A 10,365-nucleotide genomic window follows, 5' to 3' on the forward strand; every position below is an offset into this window, starting at 1 on the left:
AAGACGAGAGAGGGGATGCCTTCCCGGGGCATCCCCAAGCTTAGGATTTTACGACATCCTTGAATCTCTTGGGGTGCCTTGGGAATCCCCAAGCTTGATCTCGTGCCACTCTTTATCTCTTTGTCCATAAGAACTTCACCCAAAACTTGAAAACTTCACAACACGAAACTTAAACAGAAACTCGTGACAAAATTAGTACAAGAAAGCAAACCACCACTTCCTTAGGTACTATAGCAAACTTAAATTCTACTTGTGTTGATGTTGGGTTACTGTACTTTCAATCTTTCATGGCTAATACCCCCCATACTATCCATAGTTTCATCAAAATAAGCAACCAACACAACAAAAACAGAATCTGTTAACAGCAGACCAGTCTGTAGAAATTTGTATATTTCATATACCTCTGGTACTTAAAAAATTCTGAAACTTTACGACAGTCTGAAGAATTTGCGTAGCAATCAGCAGCAAAAAGAATCAACTCAAAATTTCTTACAGAAAACATATGAAAATTCTTTTCGTGAGCAGAAAGTTTGTGTCTTTTCCACCATGACCAAACGATCATCCCCAAGACTAATCATAACGGTTTTGCTTGGCACAAACGCAAAAAGAAACACAAAAAAAACACAATCATAACAGAATTTTGAAAGTGTGGAAAACACAAAACAGAAAGAAAAATGATAGATTCGTTGGGTTGCCTCCCAACAAGCGCTTTTGTTTAACGCCCTTAGCTAGGCATCAATGATGCTCACACAAAAGACAGGAATTGAAGCACAACGAGAGCATCATAAAGCATGTGAAAATCACATCTAAGTCTAACATACTTCCTATGCATAGGCATTTTATAGGAGAACAAATTGGCAAGACAACCAACTGTTGCCAAATGCAAGGAAGAAGAAAGAGACAAGAGCAATCTCAACATAACGAGAGGTGATTTGGTGATATGAAAGTTTCTACCACCATATTTTCCTCTCTCATAATAATTACATGTGGGATCATATTCGAATTCAACAATGTAACTATCACATAGGATATTCTTTTCATGATCCACATGCATGCAAAGTTGACGCTCTTCAAAAATAGTGGGACTATCATCAAATAAAGTCAGGACTTCTCCAATCCCACTTTCAATATTGTTGCAAAAATCACACTCATCATGAGGCTTAAACAAATTTTCAAGATCATAAGAAAGATCATCACCCCAATCATGATTATTGCAACAAGTAGGGGACATAGCAAAACTAGCATCCCAAGCTTAGGGTTTTGCATATTTTTAGCATGATTTTCACTAATAGGATTTATAGTGAAACCATCGCAATCATGCTTTTCATCCAAGGAACCCTCGTGAATCACTTCATGAATTTCTTCCTCACAATTCTCAGATTCACGCATCTTACGCAAAACTCCAAAGAAATAGTCAATTGCCCTCAACTCACTAGCAATTTGTTCCACACGAGTGGGTCTCTTAAAGAGACTAGCAAGTGGATGGGGAATCCATATCACTAGATTTTCAGCAAGCGAAGATGCAAGCATATTGAAGGCACATGGCACACAAGCGAACAGAAAGCAAGCGGAAGAAGGGCGAACGGAAAAAGGCAAATGTGAAGTGGGGGAAAGGAAAACGAGAGGCAACTGGCAACAAAAGTAAATGCAAGAGAATAGTTTGTGAGACCTACTTGGATAGATCTTGATTTCTCCTCCCCGCCAACGGCGCCAGAAATACTTCTGATGTTTGTTGTGTATCCCTTGCAACGGCGCCAGAAATAGTTGTGTCGACGGCCCCAGGAATCCTTCAGCTACGGCTACGCCTTAAGGGACTTCCTAGGCAAGTATGCAAAGGATTTCCCCCGTGGCCTTGGAGCCTTGCGTTGGTGTTCCCTCGAAGCGAAAAGGGTGATGTAGCACAGCAACGGTAAGTATTTCCCTCAGTTTGAGAACCAAGGTATCAATCCGGCGGAAGAGTATCTCAAGATCCTGCACAAACACAAAAGCTTGCACCCAACGCTATGAAGGGGTAGTCAATCCCTTATAGATTGTTTGCCAAGTGGGAACTGAAAGCAACAAAGTAACAAAGCAAAGTAAAAGCGGATATGTAAACGATGGATGTGAATAGACCCGGGGGCCGTAGTGTTTACTAGTGGCTTCTCTCATGAAAGCAAGGTGACGATGGGTGAACAAATTATTGTCGAGCAATTGATAGAACCGCGCAAAGTCATGACGATATCTATGCAATGATTATAACTATAGGCATCACGTCCGAAACAAGTAGACCGATACTTTCTGCATCTACTACTATTACTCCACACGTCGACCGCTATCCAACATGCATCTAGTGTATTAAGTCCATAAGAACAGAGTAACGCCTTAAGCAAGATGACATGATGTAGAGGGATAATCTCAAACCAATGATAAAAACCCCATCTTTTTACCCTTGATGGCAACTACTTGATGTGTGCCTTGCTGCCCCTACTGTCATTGGGAAAGGTCACCACATGGCAGAACCCAAAACCAAGCACTTCTCCCATTGCAAGAATCATAGATCTAGTTGGCCAAACATAACCCAAGACTCGGAGAGACTTACAAGGATATCAAATCATGCATATAAGAAATCAGCAAAGACTCAAATATATATCATAGATAATCTGATCACAAATCCACAATTCATCGGATCTCGACAAACACACCGCCGAAGAAGATTACATCGGATATATCTCCATGAAGATCATGGAGAACTTTGTATTGAAGATCCAAGAGAGAGAAGAAGTCATCTAGCTAGTAACTATGGACCCGTAGGTCTGAAGTGCACTACTGACAAGTCATTGGAGGGGCGATGATGATGATGAAGAAGCCCTCCAACTCCAAAGTCCCCTCCGGCAGGGCGCCGGAAGGGTCTCGAGATGAGATCTCGCGGAAACAAAAACTTGCGATGGCGGAAAAGTATTTTCGAGGCTCCCCTGATTTTTTGCGGAATATTTGGGAATTTATAGGCCAAAGACCTAGGTCAGGGGGCGGCCAGGGTGGCCACAAGCTTGCCCGCCGCCGCCTCCCCCCAGGTGGCGTGGTGGGACCTTGTGGGATCCCTGGAGCCCACCTGGCTTGGCCCAAAGGCCCCCTGGTCTTCTTTCGTTCGAGAAAAAATCATTTCGGGGTTTTTATTCTGTTTGGACTCCGTTCCAAAATCAGATCTGAAAAGAGTCAAAAACACGGGAAAAAAACAGGAACTGGCACTTGGCACTGAATCAATAAGTTAGTCCCAAAAAAGATATAAAAGGTACATAAAACAACCAAAGAAGACAAGATAACAACGTGAAACCATCAAAAGTTATAGATACGTTTGAGACGTATCAGATCTTTGTCTCAAAACCTAAGATTGGTACCTCGGGGCTAATAGTACTATTGATTACATCTTGTAGTTGATGCTTGTTGGTTTACTTGGTGGAAGCTAATGTATTCAGATCCTTTATCATATTCATTATAGTTATGATATCAAACATGGTGATGATTTGTGAATAGTTGTTTTTGTTCTCGAGGACATGGGAGAAGTATGTTGTTCCTTCCTTTAGTGGTGTCATGTGAACGTCGACTACATGACACTTCACCATATTTGGGCCTAAGGGAAGGCATCATGCAGTAATAAGTAGACGATGGGTTGCTAGAGTGACACAAGCTTAACCCCTAGTTTATGCGTTATTCCGTAAGGGCTAATTTGGATCCATATGTTCCATGCTATGGCCATATTTATCTTAATTCTTCTTTCATAGTTGCAGATGCTTGCGAGAGGGGGGTAATCATAAGTAGGTTATTTATTCAAGTAAGTACAACACCTAAGAACCGGTCCACTCAAATGTCAAATTATCGAAGTAACGAACATGAATCAACTCAACATGGTGAGCATGATTACACGACAATTCTCATGTGTCCTCGAGAGCGCTTTACTTTATACAAGAGAACTTCGAGGCTTGTCCTTTGCTATAAAAAGGATTGGTCCACCTTGCTGCACACTTGCTACTATTGTTACTTGCCACTTTTTACAAATTATCTTGCCACAAAACTATCAATCATTGTTACTCAAAGCAATTGTAGAGAATACCTTGCTGAAAACCGCTTGTCATTTCCTTCTGCTCCTCGTTGGGTTCAACACTCTTATTTATTGAAAGGACTATGATTGATCCCCTAAACTTATGGTTCATAAAGACTCTTTTCTAGCGCCGTTGTCGGGGAGTGAAACGTCTTTTGTAAGTGGAATTTGGTAAGGAAACATTTTTGCTACATACTGAAATTTACCATTGCTTGTTACTATGGAAGATAATCCTTTGAGGGGCATGTTTGGGGTATCTTCACCCTAGCCAGAAGTGTAAAAAGTTGCTCCTCAACCTACTGAACCTACTGAAAATGTTTATTATGAAATTCCTTCGGGTATATTAGATAAACTGCTAGCTAATCCTTATGCAGGAGACGGTACAACTCATCCTGATTGGCACTTGATATGTATATATATTTATATGAGATCTGTGGATTATTTAAGCTTGCAGGTATATCCGAGGATGGAGTTGATAAGAAGGTATTCCCTTTATCTGTGGAGGGGAAAGCATCGATTTGTTACATGCTATTGGATGATGCTGGAACATGGGACTGGAATCAATTGAAATTGGAATTTCGTTAGAAATTTTATCATACGCATCTCGTTCATCGTGATCAAATTATATCTATAATTTTTGGCCTCATCAAGGAGAATCTACCACTCAAGATTTGGGGAGGGTTAAGTCTATGATGCACGCATTCTCCAATCATGAGCTCTCAAGAAAATTAATACTTCAAAACTTTTATGTTTGGTTTTCTTATGATGATCAATCAATGTGTGATTCTTCTTCTGCTCGTTCCTTCATGAATAATACTATTTACTTCAAACGGAAATAATTTGCTACCGATGGTGGTAGCTACACACTACCCCAACTTTTATCTCTAATTATTATTTTTTAGATTATTTTGGACTATGAAAAATAACTCTATAATGAAAATATCGTGAATTTGGACAAGTCATGCAAGGAAACACGCAATTATGTCAAATAGGCAAGCAAAAAGAGTGAGAGAAGTGAGAAAACGCCATATCTACACAACGGAAAGACACTTGTATTAAAACAGTAATAAAATGATAGGGAGAGGTGATAAAATTTTATTTATATCAACAAAAATGTACTTGTGCCAATGTCATTGAAATCCCACACCTCATATATCAAGAAAAGGCACTTATTCCAAAGGGTGTGTAGCTACCACCATGCATAGGAAATCGCCTCTCTTGCTTCAAATGAGTTCTTCTCAGAAGAATTAAACACAACTCTGAAGATTGGGAACTCGAAAAATGTAAATACTCGGTTATAAACCTTGAGTTTGATTGTGTTAAATCTCTTATGGAAACTAATACTTTTCATAAGTTTAGCAATAAATATGGGCTTGACTCTCAGATAGTAGTTTTTTTTTTCTATGAAGCAATTGTTACTCATGTTGATCTCCCTAAGGGCAAGTGGATTAAATTTCATCCACCAATTGAATAATCATTAGAGGAACCTGTTAAAGTTAAATATGAAACAATTATTTACCATGTTGACCGAGTTGTGCCTACTGCTTACATTGAGAAACCACATTTTCCTGTTAGGATTAAGGAACATGCTAAAGCTTCAATTGTGGTTAATAAAAGCAATGTTAGGACACCCAAATCTTCTCATCAAATAAATGTATAACCTAATATTGCTATGGTTAAATATATCTTGATTGATAATTTTATGGGCAAGTTATTTACTTGTGTGATAGTTGCTAGAATCGCAAAACCTACTAGAAACAAACAAGGTGTGTTAGATGTTTGCATGCTTGTTGTTTCTCTTAAGATTGGGGATCATTGCTTTCATGGTTTATGTGATATGAGTGCTAGTGTTAGTGCTATACCTTTTACTTTATATCAAGAGATTGTGAATGATATAGCAACCTCTGAGATTGAAGACATTGATGTCACTATTAAACTTGCAAATGGAGACACTATTTCACCATTTGAGATTGTTAGAGATGTTGAAGTGTTGAGTTAAAAAATCAAGTATCCCACTGATTTCTTAGTACTTGGTTCATGACAAGATAATTTTTGTCTCATTATATTTGGTAGGCCTTTCTTCAATATCGTTAATGTTGAAATTATTGTTATACAGAAAAGGTTAAAGTAAATTTTGGTGATGCGCCTCATCAATTTAATTTGTCTCAGTTTGGTAGACAACCACACGAGAAATAATTACCTAGTAAAGATGAAATTATTGGTATTGCTTCTATTATTGTGCCTCCTACTAAACCAATGGAACAGTATTTGCTAAACCATGAAAATGATATGCATATGAATGAGAGAAATGAAATAGATGAGATATTCTTGAAGCAAGCACCTATCCTTAAACACAATTTGCCTCTTGACATTCTATGATATCCTCCCCCACCTAAGGGATATCCGGTGTTTGAATTAAATAAATTACCTGATACTTTAAATATGTTTATCTTGATGAAAAGAAGATATATCTTGTTATTATTAGTGCTAACCTTTTAGAGCATGAGGGAAGAGATTGCTTAAAACTTTGAGGAAGCACCGAGCTGTTATTGAATATACTCTTGATGATCTCAAGGGCATTAATCCCACTCTATGTCAGCACAAGATTAGTATGGAAACTGATGCTAAACCTGTTGTTGATCATCAACGCCACTTGAATTCTAAAATGAAAGAAGTGGTAAGAACACAAATACTAAAATTTCTCGAGGCAGGTATAATATTTCATGTGTTAATTCGGGATATTTTTATTTTAAGTTGTGCCACCATCGTGTTTCTAGCGTGCGACTGAACTACTAGTGTACAACGATTGCAACACCGTCGCCATGTGGCCATCTATGTTTTTACATCATATGTTGGAATAGTAGTTTTACATGTTTAAATATACATCAATCTGTTGGAGTTGCAACAATTTTGATGATGTAAAAAAGCACTTTTTGTGATGTGAATTATACATCATATACTTTTACATGTCCAAATATACATCTTCTATGCTAGATGTTCTTACATCCCATAGCTTTTGAGCAAAGTTTGCTATGTATGCATTTGTTTGTCATCTTGTTCCCATAGTGATAACATTTTATTATTTTTCTCCACAAGTATACATGCGTATAATTTTAGCACGGGTATCAGATTTTGCTTTTTCTTTATATATATACTCTAAAATTAGAGGGTTATTTTATGGTCTAATTAAGTATTTGGGTGCACCTTGACTTTACACTTTAGAGAGTCGTCCCCTTCTTCAAGTGTTCAATTTCACAATATGTGTTTCTGAAGTTGTTGAAGTGGGAGGGTGTACAAACCTTGTAGGCTTGTACTCCCTCCGTAAAGAAATATAAGAACGTTTAAGTCATTTCGAACCGATCCCCTATAACCAGTTAGTGGGGTGTATTTAGCTTTTTACTCCACTAACCAGCACCTAGTTGATCCCCAATCCGGCCTAACGGAGTATAATTTACTCATCTCCCTAAATTTTGCCATATTTATACTCACTCTCTCCCGCGCGACTCCCCTCTGTTGCCTCTCCCTTCCCTCGTGCGCGACATCTTCGTCCCTGCCACCCCTCCTAACCCTTCCCCCTCCCCCTCCCCGTCGGGCCCGGCCCATCGCCGGGGAAGCCTTGTATGCCTCCGCCGCTTTCCTCCACCACTTCCTCGTCCTGCCGCCCGCCAAAAATAGAGGGGATCTGCAGCTGGTTCGTCGTCGCCGGATTTGGCATTTCCAGCCGCGAGCGACCCGCCTTGCCATGGATTGGTCGGGAATCGTCCCAAACAGCCCCTGCAAAGCCTCTACGTCGCATGGAGGTACTACTTCTTCCACTAGCCACTCTAACCGCTCATGTCGTCAGTTCACCGGCAAATACACAGTTGACTATTGCCCACGCTCAGCGCTCGCACAACGGCTCCTCGGCTCGAATTTGTCAGACATGTAGTGCGACAACTGCACACGGCAAGTCGTGCGCTGATTTTCTACCATGCTCCAACATCCCAGATGGGTGTTCTTCAAATGCATAAACGATGGGGTATGTGCTTATTTTGATTCAATTTTTCACCGGATTCGGTTCTATTTCAGTAGCTCATTGATGCTCATCTATGCGTGTAGGATGATGGATGCTCGTTTTGGTATTGGGAAGAAGAATACATCGATCTATCGATAGCATGAAAATTAATATATGTGTGTGCCTCGTTGCTAGAATTGAGATTAAAAATGAGACTTGATGTGAGATTAGAGAAGAAAATAAAGGGGAAGCAACATTTACTTATTTAGAATCAAAGAAGAAGAATGAAGTATGCAAGATCAAGAATCCGCAGATCAATAATGAAGGCATCGAGAAGATACTAATACAAATAGTGTGAGCAATTATGAAAGTTGGATATTTTCTAAAATATCTAATTATGATTCTTGTTTTCTTTGGCCTTGCTCTTCTAGCAAAGAATTGGTGAATTATTATGTAATCCAATGTCGTTGAATGAAATAAAGAAGCAAAGAAATATGTTTGGGAAAGATCATTTTTCCTTTACTTGAAGTCTTCTAGAGATCTGAAGATAATTCACATGAAACTTGACCGAGTACATCACTACTCCTCTTCCAGTTTCCGTTGCTCAACTTCTTTATGCTTCCGGGACTCACAGGTCATTGCTCGCTACAGGTCTCCACCTTTTCCGTGACACCTACTCATGAATGGAAATTGTTTATATAGAGAAATAAACCTGCTAACACAGGCTCTGGCACTAACACACAGTTGTAGGCGCATCAAGTACAAGTAGTGATTGATGTTCCCAGGGTTGAAGATGAACTGAACTCTCCTAGTCTGAAGTATCATACGAGATTAGCAAAATGACGATGGGTTATGCTGATTACCAAAATGAATATAAATTCCCCAAAATGGATGTTGCTGCTGCTGCTAGGTAGTGTTTGAAACAAAATAAAAAATAAAAAATAACACAATAACAACAAATGGGAAGAATAAAGCAAATGACCTTTCCTGATTACTAACGAGGACCACTTGATTTTGTCATTATAGCTCATTCAGATCACAAATTAGTCTGCAAATTGGTTCGTCTTGAAATCCCATCCAGACATGACAAATCAACTTAGAATTCAATGCCTGAAATGTAGACTCAACTCTGGAAATTTTGATGTGTACTACTCCCTCTGTTCCTAAATATAAGTCTTTAAAGAGGTTTCGTTAATGGACTACATACGGATGTATATAGACATACTTTAGAATGTAGATTCACTCATTTTGCTCCGTATGTAGACTCCTAATAAAATATTTTAAAAGACTTATATTTAGGAACGGAGGGAGTACTTCAGTACAACCACTCAAATTTTGCACAGCACAAGTAACAGCAACCGTAGAAACGCGGTTGTGACAGACCAGCACTGAAAAAACATAACAGAACTACGGAATTTGCATGGAAACAAGTTTGGATTCAAGCTTCAGAGGCCAATAACTCTGTTTCACGATACAGTTCATCCTACTAATAAGCAGACAGTGGAAATAAACATGGGGATTTCACTTCATCTAAGAAGTCTCCACAGAGAGACACCTGCGCGCAGTCTTACAAACACATCGGAATATGCGGGGAGCTACAAAGAGACTAGCCGCCGAAGCCGTAGAGGGTGCGGCCCTGGCGCTTGAGGGCATAGACGACGTCCATGGCGGTGACGGTCTTGCGGCGGGCGTGCTCGGTGTAGGTGACGGCGTCGCGGATGACGTTCTCGAGGAAGATCTTGAGCACGCCGCGGGTCTCCTCGTAGATGAGGCCGGAGATGCGCTTCACGCCGCCCCTCCTCGCCAGGCGACGGATGGCAGGCTTGGTGATGCCCTGGATGTTGTCGCGCAGCACCTTACGGTGGCGCTTGGCGCCGCCCTTGCCGAGACCCTTGCCTCCCTTGCCGCGCCCGGACATGGCCGACGATCCTCTTCGAGCTGCTGAGCGAGTGGGTGGGATTGGAGGAGTGGTGGGGATGGTTGCTGTGTTTCTGGCGTTTGGCAGAAGGGTGTTTTTAAGGAGGACGGATGTGGGAGGAGGTGCGTGCCTGCCGTTCGATGCAGATGCAGCGCACGGTCGAGATGGCGATCCGGGGAGACATGCCGCGGATCCGTGACGCGGCAGGAAGCGCCGACCGCTCGAGTGGCGGGCTGGGATTCAGGGAGGCGCCACCTCCAAAATTTTTGGTTGCTCCCGACTAGTCGCGGGAATCCATGTCTCCAACTTTATTTTAGTAGTACGAGTTTACTACTCCCTCCGTCCTAAATATAAGTCTTTGTACAGATTTCACTAGTG

General features: G+C 40.7%; 1 pseudogene across 1 annotated transcript; it reads right to left on the reverse strand.

The window, feature by feature from the left end:
• Positions 1-9,484: 9,484 nt before the first annotated feature.
• LOC123445097 lies at positions 9,485-10,061 on the reverse strand (annotated as a pseudogene). The gene has a single exon (XR_006631052.1). The product of XR_006631052.1 is annotated as a histone H4-like (transcript).
• Positions 10,062-10,365: the final 304 nt, after the last annotated feature.

Source organism: Hordeum vulgare, chromosome 1H (genome assembly GCF_904849725.1).
Source record: "Hordeum vulgare subsp. vulgare chromosome 1H, MorexV3_pseudomolecules_assembly, whole genome shotgun sequence".
Lineage (NCBI taxonomy): Eukaryota > Viridiplantae > Streptophyta > Magnoliopsida > Poales > Poaceae > Hordeum > Hordeum vulgare.